The sequence below is a fragment of the Oncorhynchus keta genome, unplaced genomic scaffold, assembly GCF_023373465.1.
Source record: "Oncorhynchus keta strain PuntledgeMale-10-30-2019 unplaced genomic scaffold, Oket_V2 Un_scaffold_23910_pilon_pilon, whole genome shotgun sequence".
Lineage (NCBI taxonomy): Eukaryota > Metazoa > Chordata > Actinopteri > Salmoniformes > Salmonidae > Oncorhynchus > Oncorhynchus keta.
Window position 1 is genome coordinate 40,001 of NW_026290877.1, and position 21,561 is coordinate 61,561.

The 21,561-nt window shown below is 46.1% G+C and overlaps 1 long non-coding RNA gene and 1 pseudogene across 33 annotated transcripts in view; one reads left to right on the forward strand and one right to left on the reverse strand.

The window, feature by feature from the left end:
- LOC127928233 (uncharacterized) overlaps window positions 1–2,043 on the reverse strand; it is a 2,875-nt gene extending 832 nt beyond the window's left edge. For 5 of the 33 annotated variants that reach the window (XR_008131029.1, XR_008131033.1, XR_008131037.1 and 2 more), the window contains exons 1-2: window positions 2,022–2,043; window positions 637–720 (exon numbers count right to left, since the gene is read on the reverse strand). This is a non-coding gene — a long non-coding RNA (uncharacterized LOC127928233). Of the gene's footprint in view, window positions 176–384; window positions 469–636; window positions 721–882; window positions 905–1,519; window positions 1,542–1,729; window positions 1,799–1,855; window positions 1,878–2,021 lie in introns of those variants that run through there. The other 28 variants (XR_008131028.1, XR_008131032.1, XR_008131036.1 and 25 more) reach the window with 16 other exon arrangements.
- The window catches only part of LOC127928231 (lysophosphatidylcholine acyltransferase 1-like), a 72,532-nt pseudogene that overhangs the window by 24,341 nt on the left and 26,630 nt on the right, over window positions 1–21,561 (forward strand).

Consider the following 21,561-nt stretch of genomic DNA (forward strand, 5'->3'; position numbering starts at 1 on the left):
CTCTAACCTGTGATCTTGTGCCACCAGGCCTGTACTGTAGTCCTCTAACCTGTGATCTTGTGCCACCAGGCCTGTACTGTAGTCCTCTAACCTGTGATCTTGTGCCACCAGGCCTGTACTGTAGTCCTCTAACCTGTGATCTGGTGCCACTAGGCCTGTACTGTAGTCCTCTAACCTGTGATCTGGTGTCACTAGGCCTGTACTGTAGTCCTCTAACCTGTGATCTGTGTCACTAGGCCTGTACTGTAGTCCTCTAACCTGTGATCTGGTGTCACTAGGCCTGTACTGTAGTCCTCTAACCTGTGATCTTGTGCCACTAGGCCTGTACTGTAGTCCTCTAACCTGTGATCTGGTGCCACCAGGCCTGTACTGTAGTCCTCTAACCTGTGATCTGGTGCCACTAGGCCTGTACTGTAGTCCTCTAACCTGTGATCTGGTGCCACTAGGCCTGTACTGTAGTCCTCTAACCTGTGATCTTGTGCCACCAGGCCTGTACTGTAGTCCTCTAACCTGTGATCTTGTGTCACCAGGCCTGTACTGTAGTCCTCTAACCTGTGATCTTGTGTCACCAGGCCTGTACTGTAGTCCTCTAACCTGTGATCTTGTGTCACCAGGCCTGTACTGTAGTCCTCTAACCTGTGATCTTGTGTCACTAGGCCTGTACTGTAGTCCTCTAACCTGTGATCTGGTGCCACCAGGCCTGTACTGTAGTCCTCTAACCTGTGATCTGGTGCCACTAGGCCTGTACTGTAGTCCTGTGATCTGGTGCCACTAGGCCTGTACTGTAGTCCTCTAACCTGTGATCTTGTGTCACTAGGCCTGTACTGTAGTCCTCTAACCTGTGATCTGGTCATCACTAGGCCTGTACTGTAGTCCTCTAACCTGTGATCTGGTGTCACTAGGCCTGTACTGTAGTCCTCTAACCTGTGATCTTGTGCCACCAGGCCTGTACTGTAGTCCTCTAACCTGTGATCTTGTGCCACCAGGCCTGTACTGTAGTCCTCTAACCTGTGATCTTGTGCCACCAGGCCTGTACTGTAGTCCTCTAACCTGTGATCTTGTGCCACCAGGCCTGTACTGTAGTCCTCTAACCTGTGATCTTGTGCCACCAGGCCTGTACTGTAGTCCTCTAACCTGTGATCTTGTGCCACTAGGCCTGTACTGTAGTCCTCTAACCTGTGATCTGGTGTCACCAGGCCTGTACTGTAGTCCTCTAACCTGTGATCTGGTGCCACCAGGCCTGTACTGTAGTCCTCTAACCTGTGATCTTGTGTCACCAGGCCTGTACTGTAGTCCTCTAACCTGTGATCTTGTGTCACCAGGCCTGTACTGTAGTCCTCTAACCTGTGATCTTGTGTCACCAGGCCTGTACTGTATGTAGTCCTCTAACCTGTGATCTGGTGCCACTAGGCCTGTACTGTAGTCCTCCCCTAACCTGTGATCTTGTGCCACCAGGCCTGTACTGTAGTCCTCTAACCTGTGATCTTGTGTCACCAGGCCTGTACTGTAGTCCTCTAACCTGTGATCTGGTGTCACTAGGCCTGTACTGTAGTCCTCTAACCTGTGATCTTGTGCCACCAGGCCTGTACTGTAGTCCTCTAACCTGTGATCTTGTGCCACCAGGCCTGTACTGTAGTCCTCTAACCTGTGATCTGGTGTCACCAGGCCTGTACTGTAGTCCTCTAACCTGTGATCTTGTGCCACCAGGCCTGTACTGTAGTCCTCTAACCTGTGATCTGGTGCCACCAGGCCTGTACTGTAGTCCTCTAACCTGTGATCTGGTGTCACTAGGCCTGTACTGTAGTCCTCTAACCTGTGATCTGGTGCCACTAGGCCTGTACTGTAGTCCTCTAACCTGTGATCTGGTGTCACTAGGCCTGTACTGTAGTCCTCTAACCTGTGATCTGGTGCCACTAGGCCTGTACTGTAGTTCTAACCTGTGATCTTGTGTCACTAGGCCTGTACTGTAGTCCTCTAACCTGTGATCTTGTGTCACCAGGCCTGTACTGTAGTCCTCTAACCTGTGATCTGGTGTCACTAGGCCTGTACTGTAGTCCTCTAACCTGTGATCTTGTGCCACCAGGCCTGTACTGTAGTCCTCTAACCTGTGATCTTGCGGCACACAGAAGATCATTAGGAAATTCACTAACTCTTTATTATATTTAAGTACAGTTCTAACCGTGTTTTACCTTCGCTGATATTCATAGAGACTAAGGGGAAACCTTTCACTGCAGTGTCCGGCGGGATCTAATAACCCCTGGGACATCTTGTTAGGGTAACCAGGCGTAGCACAGGGAGTGGGTTTGGACATTCATTGTGTTCAGCAGCAGCAAGCCTACTCTGTAATAGAATCATGTTGGCTGTGTAGTGGCTAGACTAGATCCCTGGGACTAATGGCTGTGTAGTGGCTAGACTAGATCCCTGGGACTAATGGCTGTGTAGTGGCTAGACTAGATCCCTGGGACTAATGGCTGTGTCAGTGGCTAGACTAGATCCCTGGGGCTAATGGCTGTGTAGTGTAGTGGCTAGACTAGATCCCTGGGACTAATGTCTGTGTAGTGGCTAGACTAGATCCCTGGGACTAATGGCTGTGTAGTGGCTAGACTAGATCCCTGGGACTAATGGCTGTGTAGTGGCTAGACTAGATCCCTGGGACTAATGGCTGTGTAGTGGCTAGACTAGGTCCCTGGGACTAATGTCTGTGTAGTGGCTAGACTAGATCCCTGGGACTAATGTCTGTGCTAACTAGATCCCAGTGTTCTGAGGTCCCTGGGAAACAGTGGCTAGACAGATCCCTGGGACTAATGTCTGTGTAATACAGTAGTTCTGACCCAGAGACAGGCTCAACACCACAGGGTCCAGGTGTACAATACAGTAGCTCTGACCCAGAGACAGGCTCAACACCACAGGGTCCAGGTCTATAATACAGTAGTTCTGATCCAGGCTCAGCACCACAGGGTCCAGGTCTATAATACAGTAGTTCTGATCCAGGCTCAGCACCACAGGGTCCAGGTCTATAATACAGCAGTAGTCTCTGATATAGAGGACATTGAGACCTGTGTCAAAGCAGGGGAAAGTGAAAGTGAGAACCTTGACTAGAGGAAGTGTTCTTGAAGAGTGAACCCCGTGTTGAACCCTGGTGTGACCTTTCAATCTGACAGGAGTGAACTTCCCGTTTCAGGAAGTGTGGTTTTGAGTCAGAACGGTAACCGGTACAGTTCTGTAAATGATTGGACCTGGACAAGGGCTGGATAACCACTGAAGCTGAGTTCGTAGATAACCACTTCCTGTTAACCACTTCCTGTCAACCTAACAGATTCTCTGTTGTAAAATTACAACCGAAATTGTACAGGATCTTCACAACTAGACCTATTAGGTTCATATGTAGAAAATGTTGGCTCGGCAGATACGTTTATCCTGGTCCCAGATCAGTTGCTGCTGTCATTCCAATTCAAGTGTAGACCTTATTAGGTTTTTATGTAGAAAATGTTAGCTAGACAGATACCTTTTAACCTGGTCCCAGATCAGTTGCTACTATCATTCCAATTCAAGTGTAGACCTTATTAGGTTTTTATGTAGAAAATGTTAGCTAGGCAGATACCTTTTAACCTGGTCCCAGACCAGTGTTAATGAGTGGAATGCTGTTAAGGCTAATATACCTTATGGCCCCAGACCAGTGTTAATGAGTGGAATGCTGTTACCCAGGCTAATATACCTTATGACCCCAGACGAGTGTTAATGAGTGGAATGCTGTTACCCAGGCTAATATACCTTATGGCCCCAGACCAGTGTTAATGAGTGGAATGCTGTTACCCAGGCTAATATACCTTATGGCCCCAGACCAGTGTTAATGAGTGGAATGCTGATACCCAGGCTAATATACCTTATGGCCCCAGACCAGTGTTAATGAGTGGAATGCTGTTACCCAGGCTAATATACCTTATGGCCCCAGACCAGTGTTAATGAGTGGAATGCTGTTACCCAGGCTAATATACCTTATGGCCCCAGATCAGTGTTAATGAGTGGAATGCTGATACCCAGGCTAATATACCTTATGGCCCCAGACCAGTGTTAATGAGTGGAATGCTGTTACCCAGGCTAATATACCTTATGGCCCCAGACCAGTGTTAATGAGTGGAATGCTGTTACCCAGGCTAATATACCTTATGGCCCCAGACCAGTGTTAATGAGTGGAATGCTGTTACCCAGGCTAATATACCTTATGGCCCCAGACCAGTGTTAATGAGTGGAATGCTGTTACCCAGGCTAATATACCTTATGGCCCCAGACCAGTGTTAATGAGTGGAATGCTGTTACCCAGGCTAATATACCTTATGGCCCCAGACCAGTGTTAATGAGTGGAATGCTGTTACCCAGGCTAATATACCTTATGGCCCCAGACCAGTGTTAATGAGTGGAATGCTGTTACCCAGGCTAATATACCTTATGGCCCCAGCACTAGTATGTGTCTGACTGTTGTGTCTCCTGTCCTCCAGCCCTGATCAAGTACATCAGACCAGTGTTTGTCCCAGGTCAGACCAGGACTTAGAAGACTGTTGAGGAGATCAAACGCAGAGCCCAGTCTGGAGGAGAATGGCCTCAGGTACAGTTTAATATCTCTCTCTCTCTCTGTCTCTAGCTCTCTGTCTCTGTCTCTCTCTGTCTCTCCAGTCTCTGATCAAGCTCTCTAGCTCTCTCTGTCTCTGTCTCTCTCTCTGTCTCTCCAGGCTCTCTCTGTCTCTCTCTCTCTCTCTGTCTCGCTCTCTAGTCTCTCTCTCTCTCTCTGTCTCTCTCAGCTCTCTCTCTCTCTCTCTCTCTGTCTCTCTCTCTCTAGCTCTCTCTGCTCTCAGCTCTCTCTCTCTCTCTGTCTCTCTCTGTCTCTCTCTCTCTCTCTGTCTCGCTCTCTAGCTCTCTCTCTCTCTCTGTATCTCTCTCTCTCTCTCGGTCTCTCACTCACACACACACACACACACACACACACACACACACACACACACACACAGGACAAAGTAAACAAAGAGCCATGGTATCGTTCAGTAAACAAACTAGAGAACAGCCACCTAACAGTGTTCAGGATGTATCCACTCAGATGATCTCATTACCATGGAAACACGTGTCTGATAATGTGGCTGATGTTCCCCTCTCTCCAGATAATGATTTTCCCAGAGGGAACGTGTACCAACAGGTCGTGTCTCATCACCTACAAACCAGGTATGGTAGATAGTACCGTGAGGAGGAGACAGGAAAGGTAGGAGAGTCAGTAGGACATGTTCTGATCTAACCAGGTATGTTAGATAGTACTGTGAGGAGGAGACAGGAAAGGTAGGAGAGTCAGTAGGACATGTTCTGATCTAACCAGGTCTGTTAGATAGTATCGTGAGGAGGAGACAGGAAAGGTAGGAGAGTCAGTAGGACATGTTCTGATCTAACCAGGTCTGTTAGATAGTATCGTGAGGAGGAGACAGGAAAGGTAGGAGATCAGTCTCTCTCATGTTCTGATCTAACCAGGTATGTTAGATAGTACCGTGAGGAGGAGACAGGAAAGGTAGGAGAGTCAGTAGGACATGTTCTGATCTAACCAGGTATGTTAGATAGTACCGTGAGGAGGAGACAGGAAAGGTAGGAGAGTCAGTAGGACATGTTCTGATCTAACCAGGTATGTTAGATAGTACCGTGAGGAGGAGACAGGAAAGGTAGGAGAGTTAGAGAGTCAGTAGGACATGTTCTGATCTAACCAGGTATGTTAGATAGTACCGTGAGGAGGAGACAGGAAAGGTAGGAGAGTTAGAGAGTCAGTAGGACATGTTCTGATCTAACCAGGTCTGTTAGATAGTACCGTGAGGAGGAGACAGGAAAGGTAGGAGAGTCAGTAGGACATGTTCTGATCTAACCAGGTATGTTAGATAGTACCGTGAGGAGGAGACAGGAAAGGTAGGAGAGTCAGTAGGACATGTTCTGATCTAACCAGGTATGTTAGATAGTACCATGAGGAGGAGACAGGAAAGGTAGGAGAGTCAGTAGGACATGTTCTGATCTAACCAGGTCTGTTAGATAGTACCATGAGGAGGAGACAGGAAAGGTAGGAGAGTCAGAAGGACATGTTCTGATCTAACCAGGTATGTTAGATAGTACCGTGAGGAGGAGACAGGAAAGGTAGGAGAGTTAGAGAGTCAGTAGGACATGTTCTGATCTAACCAGGTCTGTTAGATAGTACCGTGAGGAGGAGACAGGAAAGGTAGGAGAGTTAGAGAGTCAGTAGGACATGTTCTGATCTAACCAGGTCTGTTAGATAGTACCGTGAGGAGGAGACAGGAAAGGTAGGAGAGTCAGTAGGACATGTTCTGATCTAACCAGGTATGTTAGATAGTACCGTGAGGAGGAGACAGGAAAGGTAGGAGAGTCAGTAGGACATGTTCTGATCTAACCAGGTCTGTTAGATAGTACCATGAGGAGGAGACAGGAAAGGTAGGAGAGTCAGAAGGACATGTTCTGATCTAACCAGGTATGTTAGATAGTACCGTGAGGAGGAGACAGGAAAGGTAGGAGAGTTAGAGAGTCAGTAGGACATGTTCTGATCTAACCAGGTATGTTAGATAGTACCGTGAGGAGGAGACAGGAAAGGTAGGAGAGTTAGAGAGTCAGTAGGACATGTTCTGATCTAACCAGGTATGTTAGATAGTACACTGTGAGGAGGAGACAGGAAAGGTCAGAGAGTCAGAGTCAGTAGGACATGTTCTGATCTAACCAGGTCTGTTAGATAGTACCGTGAGGAGGAGACAGGAAAGGTAGGAGAGTTAGAGAGTCAGTAGGACATGTTCTGATCTAACCAGGTCTGTTAGATAGTACCGTGAGGAGGAGACAGGAAAGGTAGGAGAGTCAGTAGGACATGTTCTGATCTAACCAGGTATGTTAGATAGTACCGTGAGGAGGAGACAGGAAAGGTAGGAGCTGAGAGTCAGTAGGATGTTCTGATCTAACCAGGTATGTTCTGTACCGTGAGGAGGAGACAGGAGCTGAGAGTCAGGACATGTTCTGATCTAACCAGGTCTGTTAGATAGTACCGTGAGGAGGATTAATCCCAGGAAAGCCAGGAGAGTCAGGACCATGTTCTGATCTAACCAGGAGCTGTTAGATTAATCACCACTGTCTGAGGAGGTCAGGAGGTAGGAGAGTCAAGGACCATGTTCTGATCTAACCAGGTATGTTAGATAGTACCGTGAGGAGGAGACAGGAAAGGTAGGAGAGTCAGTAGGACATGTTCTGATCTAACCAGGTATGTTAGATAGTACCGTGAGGAGGAGACAGGAGCTGAGAGTCAGGACATGTTTAATCTAACCACTGTTAGATAGTACCGTGAGGAGGAGACAGGAAAGGTAGGAGAGTTAGAGAGTCAGTAGGACATGTTCTGATCTAACCAGGTCTGTTAGATAGTACCGTGAGGAGGAGACAGGAAAGGTGAGAGTCAGGATCACCACTGTCTAACTGAGCCCAGGAGCTGAGATCAGTAGGACATGTTCTAATCACCACTGTTAATCATAGTACCTGAGAGGAGGAGACAGGAGCTGAGAGTCAGACCAATAGGACATGTTCCTAACCAGGTATGCTAGATAGACCGCCCAGGAGGAGACTGAGATCAGATTAATCACCACTGTCTAACGGACCGAGACAGGAGCTGAGATCAGATTAATCACCTGTCTAACTGACCGCCCAGGAGCTGAGATCAGATTAATCACCACTGTCTAACCAGGTATGCTAGATAGTACCTGTCAGGAGCTGAGATCAGTTAATCACCACTGTCTAACTGACCGCCCAGGAGCTGAGATCAGATTAATCACCACTGTCTAACTGATAGCCCAGGAGCTGAGATCAGAATAGGAGAGTCACCACTGTTCTATCTAACCAGGTCTGTTAGGTACCTGAGATCAGGAGCTTCAGATAGTAGGACATGTTCTATCTAACCAGGTATGTTAATAGTACCGTGAGGAGGAGACAGGAGCTGAGAGTCAGACATTAATCACCACTGTTAACTGACCGTGAGGAGGCCCAGGAGCTGAGATCAGATTAATCACCACTGTCTAACATGACCGCCCAGGAGCTGAGATCAGATTAATCACCACTGTCTAATAGGACCGCCCAGGAGCTGAGATCAGATTAATCACCACTGTCTAACAGGTATGTTAGATGACCGCCCAGGAGCTGAGATCAGATTAATCACACTGATCTAACCAGGTATGTTAGACCGTACCAGGAGCTGAGATCAATATTACATCACCACTATCTAACTGATGTTAGATAGTACCGTGAGGGGAGGAGACTGCAGGAAAGGTATCAGATTAAGTCACATGTTCTGTCTAACTGACCGCCCAGGAGCTGAGATCAGATTAATCACCACTGTCTAACTGACCGCCCAGGAGCTGAGATCAGACCAATCACCACTGTCTAACTGACCGCCCAGGAGCTGAGATCAGACCAATCACCACTGTCTAACTGACCGCCCAGGAGCTGAGATCAGACCAATCACCACTGTCTAACTGACCGCCCAGGAGCTGAGATCAGATTAATCACCACTGTCTAACTGACCGCCCAGGAGCTGAGATCAGACATGTTTAATCACCACTGTTAACGGACCGCCCAGGAGCTGAGATCAGATTAATCACCACTAGCTAACTAACTGACCGTGAGCCCAGGAGCTGAGATCAGATTAATCACCACTGTCTAACTGACCCTGAGGAAGACAGGAGCTGAGATCAGATTAATCACCACACAATATAACCAGGTATGACAATATACCCAGGAGCTGAGATCAGATTAATCACCACTGTCTAACTGACCGCCCAGGAGCTGAGATCAGATTAATCACCACTGTCTAACTGACCGCCCAGGAGCTGAGATCAGACCAATAATCACCACTGTCGCCCAGGAGCTGAGATCAGACCAATCACCACTGTCTAACTGACCGCCCAGGAGCTGAGATCAGATTAATCATTAGCACAATACATGTTCTAAATGACCGCCCAGGAGCTGAGATTTCTTTTTATCAGATTAATCACCACTGTCTAACTACCTGCCCAGGAGCTGCTTTAGATCAGATTAATCACCAGACAGGACATAGGATTTGCCCAGGAGCTGAGATCAGAGCTAACACCATAGTCTAACTGACCGCCCAGGAGCTGAGATCAGATTAATCACCACAATATTCTAACTGACCGCCCAGGAGCTAGTGTGAGAATCAGATTAATCACCACTGTCTAACTGTCACACAGGAGCTGAGATCAGATTAATCACCACTGTCTAACTGACCGCCCAGGCCTGAGATCAGATTAATCACCACACAATCTAACTAAAATGGTAGCAACACAATATAACACCAGGCAGCTGAGAGCAACCAATTAACACCAACAAAATGACCAGCAACAGGAGCTGACATGTTAACACCACTGAACTATACAAACCAGAACACAATAACACCTAGCAACACAATAGGACACCTAGACAATATAACACCTAGAGACACAATAGGACACCTGTTCTACACACACCTAGCAATGCGCCCAGGAGCAACACATATAACACCTAGCAACACAATATAACTTTGATCTAACCATTGCAACACAATATAATCAATAATATAAGACATATAACACCTGAGACACAATACAACAATCAACCATATAACTCTAGATAGCTACTGAACACAGGCCCATTTTTAGTATTTCTTTTATGCTTATCTAACTTGGCAGGTATGTTAGAACAAATATTACTAGTGAGGACTTCTGACCACAAGGAGCTGAGAGTTAGGAACAATCAACCAGATGTGATACACCGTGGTTGATTTCTGGAACTGTCACAAGGAATTCACCCACAATCTAACCAGGTCTGCAAGATATGACACCTAGGAAGACAGGCCTGAGACACAAGGACATATCAAACCAGGTATGTTAATAAAATAGGTAACCAGAAAGGTAGGACACAATACAACACCTAGCAACACAATATAACACCTATGTTAGACTAACAGGAGGAGACAGGAAAGGTAGGAGAGTTAGAGTCAGTACCCATGTTCTGATCTAACCAGGTCCTAGCAACACAGAGACAGGACACCTAGCAAGACATATAACCTGTCTGTCTAACCACAGATACAGTACCTGAGGAGAACAGGAAAGTCTGTAGGACAGTTAGAGATCAGTATAACATGCTATCTAACCACAATATACCGTGACACCAGGAAAGCTGAGATCATAGGACATGTTCTGATCTAACCATAATACACCACTGTGAGGAGGAGACATCAGGTAGGAGAGTCTGTAGGACACTTCTATCTAACACAATATAACTGCTGAGAACACAAAGGTAACACCTACAGTCAGTAGGACTGTTCTGATCTAACCAGGTCTGTCTAGATCTAACTGTGACAGAGACATAAAGCTAGGAGACAGAGATCAGTAACATGTTCTGATCTAACCAGGTATAACAGAGACAGCAACACAGATATAACATGTTCTGATCAACCAATCACAGTAGCAAACAGGAAAGGTAGGAACATGTTCTGATCAACCAGGTCAATATAACACCTGAGCAGGAGACAGGAAATAGGAGAGTCAGTAGGACATGTTCTATCAACAGGTCAATATAACACCTAGCAAGGTAGGAACATAGGACATGTTCTGATCAACACAATATAACACCTAGCAACAGGAATAGGACACCTAGCAGGATTCAATATAACCAGGTCTGTTAGACACAGGATATGACAGGAAGGTAGCAAGTCAATAGGACATGTCTAGCAACACTGTTAATATACCTGAGAGGACCACAGGAAATAGGACAGTTAGATCAGTAACATGCTTCTAACCAGGTCTGGGCTAATAGTACCGTGACAACACCTAGCAATGCAATATAACGGACATGTTCTGGGATCAACATACCTGAAAGGTAGGAGAGTCAGTAGGACATGTTCAATATAACCAGGTATGTTAGATAGTACCGTGAGGAGGAGACAGGAAACCTAGAGAGTCAGTAGGACATGTTCTGATCTAACCAGGTATGTTAGATAGTACCGTGAGGAGGAGACAGGAAAGGCAGGAGAGGAGAGTCATATAGGACATGTTCTGATCTAACCAGGTATGTTAGATAGTACCGTGAGGAGGAGACAGGAAAAGGTCAGAGTCAGTAGGACATGTTCTGATCTAACCAGGTCTGTTAGATAGTACCGTGAGGAGAGACAGGAAAGGTAGTTAGAGAGTCAGTAGGACATGTTCTGATCTAACCAGGTCTGTTAGATAGTACCGTGAGAGGAGACAGGAAAGGTAGGAGAGTCAGTAGGACATGTTCTGATCTAACCAGGTATGTTAGATAGTACCGTGAGGAGGAGACAGGAAAGGTAGGAGAGTCAGTAGGACATGTTCTGATCTAACCAGGTATGTTAGATAGTACCGTGAGGAGGAGACAGGAAACAGGAGAGTCAGTAGGACATGTTCTGATCTAACCAGGTATGCTAGATAGTACCGTGAGGAGGAGACAGGAAAGGTAGGAGAGTCAGTAGGACATGTTCTGATCTAACCAGGTCTGTTAGATAGTACCGTGAGGAGGAGACAGGAAAGGTAGGAGAGTCAGTAGGACATGTTCTGATCTAACCAGGTATGTTAGATAGTACCGTGAGGAGGAGACAGGAAAGGTAGGAGAGTTGGAGAGTCAGTAGGACATGTTCTGATCTAACCAGGTATGTTAGATAGTACCGTGAGGAGGAGACAGGAAAGGTAGGAGAGTTAGAGAGTCAGTAGGACATGTTCTGATCTAACCAGGTATGTTAGATAGTACCGTGAGGAGGAGACAGGAAAGGTAGGAGAGTCAGTAGGACATGTTCTGATCTAACCAGGTATGTTAGATAGTACCGTGAGGAGGAGACAGGAAAGGTAGGAGAGTCAGTAGGACATGTTCTGATCTAACCAGGTATGTTAGATAGTACCGTGAGGAGGAGACAGGAAAGGTAGGAGAGTTAGAGAGTCAGTAGGACATGTTCTGATCTAACCAGGTATGTTAGATAGTACCGTGAGGAGGAGACAGGAAAGGTAGGAGAGTTAGAGAGTCAGTAGGACATGTTCTGATCTAACCAGGTATGTTAGATAGTACCGTGAGGAGGAGACAGGAAATAACACCTAGAGTCTCTTTCTTGGGACCACACATACGGAAAACTTTAGGATAGGAGAGTTAAAGAGTCAGAAGGACATGTCTCCTGATCTAACCAGGTCTGTTAGATAGTACCGTGAGGAGGAGACACCTAGAAAGGTAGGAGAGTTAGGAGTCAGTAGGACATGTTCTGATCTAACCAGGTCTGTTAGATAGTACCGTGAGGAGGAGACAGGAAAGGTAGGACACACACAGGCCCTAGGAGCTGAGTCATCAGAATAGTTGGTAGCACGGATCAACACCCTGAGCAACACCATTTTAGTTGTTGAACCAATCACTTCAAGTTAAGACTGAATATCTTCTAAGGATGGACCGCCCAGGAGCTGAGATCAGATTAATCACCACTGTCTAACGGACCGCCCAGGAGCTGAGATCAGATTAATCACCACTGTCTAACTGACCGCCCAGGAGCTGAGATCAGATTAATCACCACTGTCTAACGGACCGCCCAGGAGCTGAGATCAGATTAATCACCACTGTCTAACGGACCGCCCAGGAGCTGAGATCAGATTAATCACCACTGTCTAACGGACCGCCCAGGAGCTGAGATCAGATTAATCACCACTGTCTAACTGACCGCCCAGGAGCTGAGATCAGATTAATCACCACTGTCTAACTGACCGCCCAGGAGCTGAGATCAGATTAATCACCACTGTCTAACTGACCGCCCAGGAGCTGAGATCAGATTAATCACCACTGTCTAACTGACCGCCCAGGAGCTGAGATCAGATTAATCACCACTGTCTAACTGACCGCCCAGGAGCTGAGATCAGATTAATCACCACTGTCTAACTGACCGCCCAGGAGCTGAGATCAGGAGCTGAGATCAGATTAATCACCACTGTCTAACTGACCGCCCAGGAGCTGAGATCAGATTAATCACCACTGTCTAACTGACCGCCCAGGAGCTGAGATCAGATTAATCACCACTGTCTAACTGACCGCCCAGGAGCTGAGATCAGATTAATCACCACTGTCTAACTGACCGCCCAGGAGCTGAGATCAGACCAATCACCACTGTCTAACTGACCGCCCAGGAGCTGAGATCAGATTAATCACCACTGTCTAACTGACCGCCCAGGAGCTGAGATCAGATTAATCACCACTGTCTAACTGACCGCCCAGGAGCTGAGATCAGATTAATCACCACTGTCTAACTGACCGCCCAGGAGCTGAGATCAGATTAATCACCACTGTCTAACTGACCGCCCAGGAGCTGAGATCAGATTAATCACCACTGTCTAACTGACCGCCCAGGAGCTGAGATCAGATTAATCACCACTGTCTAACTGACCGCCCAGGAGCTGAGATCAGATTAATCACCACTGTCTAACTGACCGCCCAGGAGCTGAGATCAGATTAATCACCACTGATCAGATTAATCAACTGACCGCCCAGGAGCTGAGATCAGATTAATCACCACTGTCTAACTGACCGCCCAGGAGCTGAGATCAGATTAATCACCACTGTCTAACTGACCGCCCAGGAGCTGAGATCAGATTAATCACCACTGTCTAACTGACCGCCCAGGAGCTGAGATCAGATTAATCACCACTGTCTAACTGACCGCCCAGGAGCTGAGATCAGATTAATCACCACTGTCTAACTGACCGCCCAGGAGCTGAGATCAGATTAATCACCACTGTCTAACTGACCGCCCAGGAGCTGAGATCAGATTAATCACCACTGTCTAACTGACCGCCCAGGAGCTGAGATCAGATTAATCACCACTGTCTAACTGACCGCCCAGGAGCTGAGATCAGATTAATCACCACTGTCTAACTGACCGCCCAGGAGCTGAGATCAGATTAATCACCACTGTCTAACAGATTAATCACCACTGTCTAACTGACCGCCCAGGAGCTGAGATCAGATTAATCACCACTGTCTAACTGACCGCCCAGGAGCTGAGATCAGATTAATCACCACTGTCTAACTGACCGCCCAGGAGCTGAGATCAGACACCACTGTTCTAACTGACCGCCCAGGAGCTGATGTTCAGTTGTCTTCCAATGAGCCCAGGATGAGATCAGATTGATCATATTGTCTAACTGCCAGGAGCTGAGATCAGATTAATCACCACTTCTGATTGAGACAAAGATTAATCACCACTGTCTAACTGAGCTTCATGACTATATTTGAATGGACATGAATAATCAATAATCTATTATAATATATTCCTAGATCTTTAATCACCACTTCCAGTCTAACGGACGGACATTTTACACTGGGGACTGTCGCCGTGGGATCTAGAATAATCACCACTAGACCGCCCCAACTGAGATCAGAATTACTGTTAACTGAGCCCAGGATGATCAGTGTTGATTTCTGTCTTGTCAACAGGAGCATTCATCCCAGCGGTGCCAGTTCAGATGGTAATACATACCCCAATAAAATGGACCGCCCAAAAACAACACAACAAAGCCAAACACCTAGCAACACAATTTCACCTAGCAACACAATATAACACCTAGCAACACAACATAACACCTAGCAACACAATATAACACCTAGCAACACAATACAACACCTAGAACACAATTAACACCTAGCAACACAACATCTCTAGCAAGACAATATAACACCTAGCAACACAATATATTAATCTACTAATAACCTAGCAATAATCATAATCACCTAGCTAACTGGACGCCCATATATCACACCTAGCTAATCACCAATACAACACTAGCTGAGATCAGATACCACTGTCAACACAATATAACACCTAGCAGCACAATATAACACCAGTCAACACAATATAATCACCTATCAACACAATCTGGGACCTAGCAAGCTGAGATCAGATTAATCACCACTGTCAACTGACAGGAGCTGAGATCAGCAACACAATATGATTAATCACCACCTAGCCCAGGACTGAGATCAGATATAATCACCACTGTCAAACTGACACCTAGCAAGATCAGATATAATATACCGCCCAGGACTGAGATCACACCAGCAACACAATATCAGACCAATCACACCTAGCAACACAATTAATCACCAGCTAACACAGGAGCTGAGATCAGCAATCACCAATCTAACACCGCCCTAGCAACACAATATAACAACTAGCAAGCTGAGACAATTAATCACCATGTCTAAACCCAGGAGCTGAATCACAATAATCACCACTGTCTACTGACCGCCCAGGACAGATTAATCACCACTGCAGGACTGAGATCAGATTAATCACCACTGTCTAACACCTAGCAACACAATCAACATCTAATCACAATATCTGGACCGGAGCTGAGATCAGATTAATCACCATAACACCGCCCAGGAGCTGAGATCAATCACAATATAACACCTAGCAACATCAATCTAACTGATCTAGCAACACAATATAACAGCTAGCAACATCAATATGACACCCAGGAACAGAATAACACCACCCAGGAGCTGAGCAATCACCAATATACCACTGCTAACTGGGACCGCCCAGGAGCAGATATTAATCACCTAGCAACACAGGAGCTGAGATATTAACACCAGCAACAGCTGAGATAATCACCACTGTCTGGACTGAGACACAATATAATCCCAACACAAGGAGCTGAGATCAGATTAATCACCACTGTCTAACTGAGCCCAGGAGCTGAGATCAGATTAATCACCACTGTCTAACCACCGCCCAGGAGCTGAGATCAGATTAATCACCATCTAACACAGGATAGATCACCTAGCCCACAATATAACTGACCGCCCAGGAGCTGAGATCAGATATAATCACCACTGCAACTGACAATATAACAGCTAGCAATCAATTAATCACCAGCAACAGCCCAGGAGCTGAGATCAGATTAATCACCACTGCAACTGACAGGATGAGACACCTATCAACACAATATGACCACCTAGCTGAGATCAGATTAATCACCACTGCAACTGACCGCCCAGGAGCTGAGATCAGATTAATCACACTAGCAACACCGCCCAAGCTGAGATCAGATTAATCACCACTGTCTAACTGACCGCCCAGGAGCTGAGATCAGATTAATCACCACTGTCTAACTGACCGCCCAGGAGCTGAGATCAGATTAATCACCACTGTCTAACTGACCGCCCAGGAGCTGAGATCAGACCAATCACCACTGTCTAACTGAAAGATGTTCAGTTGTCTTCCAATCAGAGGATTCCATGACATATTCTGCACAGGACGGCATGTTTCTGATTGGACAAACGGATGAAAAGGAGCTTCATGACTATATTTGAATGGACATGAATATATCAATAATTATTATAATATATTCCATTTAGCGGATGCTTTAATCCACTTCCAGTCGTGCGGACGGACATTTTACATCTGGGTTAGCTACTGTCGCCGTGGGCCGAGGCTCTTGTATGCGATCTAGAATATTCTAGTTTCTTAGTTTTAGGGGACTGTAGTCCAGTGTGTGTAATAGTGTTGATTTCTGTCTTGTCACACAGGAGCATTCATCCCAGCGGTGCCAGTTCAGCCTGTGGTGATAAAATACCCCAATAAAATGGTAAGAAAGCAAAAACAACACAACAAAGCCAAACACCTAGCAACACAATACAACACCTAGCAACACAATATAACACCTAGCAACACAATACAACACCTAGCAACACAATACAACACCTAGCAACACAATATAACACCTAGCAACACAATATAACACCTAGCAACACAATATAACACCTAGCAACACAATATAACACCTAGCAACACAATATACATTATAACACCTAGCAACACAATATAACACCTAGCAACACAATATAACACCTAGCAACACAATATAACACCTAGCAACACAATATAACACCTAGCAACACAATATAACACCTAGCAACACAATATAACACCTAGCAACACAATATAACACCTAGCAACACAATATAACACCTAGCAACACAATATAACACCTAGCAACACAATATAACACCTAGCAACACAATATAACACCTAGCAACACAATATAACACCTAGCAACACAATATAACACCTAGCAACACAATACAACACCTAGCAACACAATATAACACCTAGCAACACAATATAACACCTAGCAACACAATACAACACCTAGCAACACAACACAACACCTAGCAACACAACACCTAGCAACACAATACAACACCTAGCAACACAATACAACACCTAGCAAAACAATACAACACCTAGCAACACAATACAACACCTAGCAACACAACATAACACCTAGCAACACAATACAACATCTAGCAACACAGTACAACACCTAGCAACACAATAGAACACCTAGCAACACAATATAACACCTAGCAACACAATATAACACCTAGCAACACAATATAACACCTAGCAACACAATATAACACCTAGCAACACAATACAACACCTAGCAACACAATACAACATCTAGCAACACAATATAACACCTAGCAACACAATATAACACCTAGCAACACAATACAACACCTAGCAACACAATATAACACCTAGCAACACAATATAACACCTAGCAACACAATATAACACCTAGCAACACAATATAACACCTAGCAACACAATATAACACCTAGCAACACAATATAACACCTAGCAACACAATATAACACCTAGCAACACAATACAACACCTAGCAACACAATATAACACCTAGCAACACAATACAACACCTAGCAACACAATATAACACCTAGCAACACAATACAACACCTAGCAACACAATATAACACCTAGCAACACAATAACACACACCTAGCAACACAATATAACACCTAGCAACACAATATAACACCTAGCAACACAATATAACACCTAGCAATGCAATATAACACCATTAGCAACACAATACAACACCAAGCAACACAATATAACACCTAGCAACACAATACAACATCTAGCAACACAATATAACATCTAGCAACACAATATAATACCTAGCAACACAATACAACACCTAGTCAACACCAATATAACACCTAGCAATACAATATAACATTCTAGCAACACAACATAACACCGAGCAACACAATATCACCTCAGACACAATACAACACCTAGCAAGACAATACAACACCTAGCAACACAATATAACATCTAGCAACACAATATAACACACCTAGCAACACAATATAACACCTAGCAACACAATACAACACCTAGCAACACAACCTATAACACAATACAGTACACCTAGCAACACAATACAACACCTAGTAACACCTAGCAACACAATATAACACCTAGCAACACAATATAACACCTAGCAACACAATATAACACCTAGCAACACAATATAACACCTAGCAACACAATATAACACCTAGCAACACAATATAACACCTAGCAACACAATACAACACCTAGCAACACAATATAACACCTAGCAACACAATACAACACCTAGCAACACAATATAACACCTAGCAACACAATACAACACCTAGCAACACAATATAACATCTAGCAACACAATACAACACCTAGCAACACAATATAACACCTAGCAACACAATATAACACCTAGCAACACAATACAACACCTAGCAACACAACATAACACCTAGCAACACAATACAACACCTAGCAACACAATACAACACCTAGCAACACAACAGCACCTAGCAATACAACACAACACCTAGCACACTAGCAACTAGCAACACAACACCTAGCAACACACCACAATATCTAGCAACACAATATAACACCTAGCAACACAATATAACACCTAGCAATGCAATATAACACCTGCAACACAATACAACACCAAGCAATACAATATAACACCTAGCAACACAACACAACATCTAGCAATACAATATAACACCTAGCAATACAACAGCAACACCTAGCAACACAATACAACACCTTGCAACACAGCATTTTTAGGCATTACAGTTTTCCTTTAGCACCTGGGACCACAACATTCCTATTTTACAGGATGGACACACCTCCAATACCTGGGACCACACAGCTAGCAGTCAGTCTCCACAATCACCTAGCAATACAATACAGCACCTAGCAGTTTGATCCAACACTAGCAATACAACACAACACCTAGCAAACAACACAACACCTAGCAACACAACACAACACATAGCTCTACTACAGCACCTAGCAACACAATACAACACCAGCTCTCCTATAGCCCTAGCAATACACAACACCTAGCAGTACTACAACACCTAGCAACACAACACAACACCTAGCAGTCACAACAACACCTATAGCCCTGGGACCAATAGCAACAGTCCTAGCTCCAACAACAGCCTAGGGAACACACAGCACACAACACAATACAACAGCCCTAGGGACCACACCTCCCTGCTGAGAACAGCAATACAGCCCTAGCTGAACCACACAGATACAGTCAGTCAGCTATAGCTGGAGAACACATCAGTCCAGTCTGTCTGAGTCTCTCACAGTAGCCCTGCTGAGAACAGCATCAGTCCTGTCTGTCTGAATCTCTCTCTCTGTTACAGATACAGTATAACTGCTGAGAAGAGCATCAGTCCTGTCTGTCTGAATCTCTCTCTCTGTGACAGATACAGTATAACTGCTGAGAAGAGCATCAGTCCTGTCTGTCTGAATCTCTCTCTCTGTGACAGATACAGTATAACTGCTGAGAAGAGCATCAGTCCTGTCTGTCTGAATCTCTCTCTCTGTGACAGATACAGTATAACTGCTGAGAAGAGCATCAGTCCTGTCTGTCTGAATCTCTCTCTCTGTGACAGATACAGTATAACTGCTGAGAAGAGCATCAGTCCTGTCTGTCTGAATCTCTCTCTGTTACAGATACAGTATAACTGCTGAGAACAGCATCAGTCCTGTCTGTCTGAATCTCTCTCTCTGTGACAGATACAGTATAACTGCTGAGAAGAGCATCAGTCCTGTCTGTCTGAATCTCTCTCTCTGTTACAGATACAGTATAACTGCTGAGAAGAGCATCAGTCCTGTCTGTCTGAATCTCTCTCTCTGTTACAGATACAGTATAACTGCTGAGAAGAGCATCAGTCCTGTCTGTCTGAATCTCTCTCTCTGTGACAGATACAGTATAACTGCTGAGAAGAGCATCAGCCCTGTCTGTCTGAATCTCTCTCTCTGTTACAGATACAGTATAACTGTGAGGACAGAGAACTGAATTAGTTGTTCTGTCTAAGCTGTGTGATATCCCCCCCCCCCACCCACCCACCTTGAGCAGGGTTTCATGGGGACTTCCTGGAAAACCTCCTGGGGTTGACTTGACGTGCCCTTTACTGAGGTCTGATCGTGTTAGTGTTAGAGCTAGGGCTCTGTCTGTAAACAGCTGGGCTGAATGGGCTCTGGACACATGGAGGCATCCATCAGTGATGCCTGGGACCACACAGCGGGCAGACAGTCTCTCCTATAGCCCTGGGACCACACAGCATGCAGTCAGTCTCTCCCATAGCCCTGGGACCACAGAGTGGGCAGTCAGTCTCTCCTATAGCCGTGGGACCACACAGCACGCAGACAGTCTCTCCTATAGCCCTGGGACCACACAGCAGGCAGTCAGTCTCTCCTATAGCCCTGGGACCACACAGCACGCAGTCAGTCTCTCCTATAGCCCTGGGACCACACAGCAGGCAGTCAGTCTCTCCTATAGCCCTGGGACCACACAGCAGGCAGTCAGTCTCTCCTATAGCCCTGGGACCACACAGCAGGCAGTCAGTCTCTCCTATAGCCCTGGGACCACACAGCAGGCAGTCAGTCTCTCCTATAGCCCTGGGACCACACAGCAGGCAGTCAGTCTCTCCTATAGCCCTGGGACCACACAGCACGCAGTCAGTCTCTCCTATAGCCCTGGGACCACACAGCAGGCAGTCAGTCTCTCCTATAGCCCTGGGACCACACAGCACGCAGTCAGTCTCTCCTATAGCCCTGGGACCACACAGCAGCAGTCAGGCCCTGGGACCACACAGCAGGCAGTCAGTCTCTCCTATAGCCCTGGGACCACACAGCAGGCAGTCAGTCTCTCCTATAGCCCTGGGACCACACAGCAGGCAGTCAGTCTCTCCTATAGCCCTGGGACACACAGCAGGCAGTCAGTCTCTCCTAGCCCTGGGACCACACAGCAGGCAGTCAGTCTCTCCTATAGCCCTGGGACCACACAGCATGCAGTCAGTCTCTCCTATAGCCCTGGGACCACACAGCGGGCAGTCAGTCTCTCCTATAGCCCTGGGACCACACAGCAGGCAGTCAGTCTCTCCTATAGCCCTGGGACCACACAGCGGGCAGTCAGTCTCTCCTATAGCCCTGGGACCACACAGCACGCAGTCAGTCTCTCCTATAGCCCTGGGACCACACAGCAGGCAGTCAGTCTCTCCTATAGCCCTGGGACCACACAGCAGGCAGTCAGTCTCTCCTATAGCCCTGGGACCACACAGCAA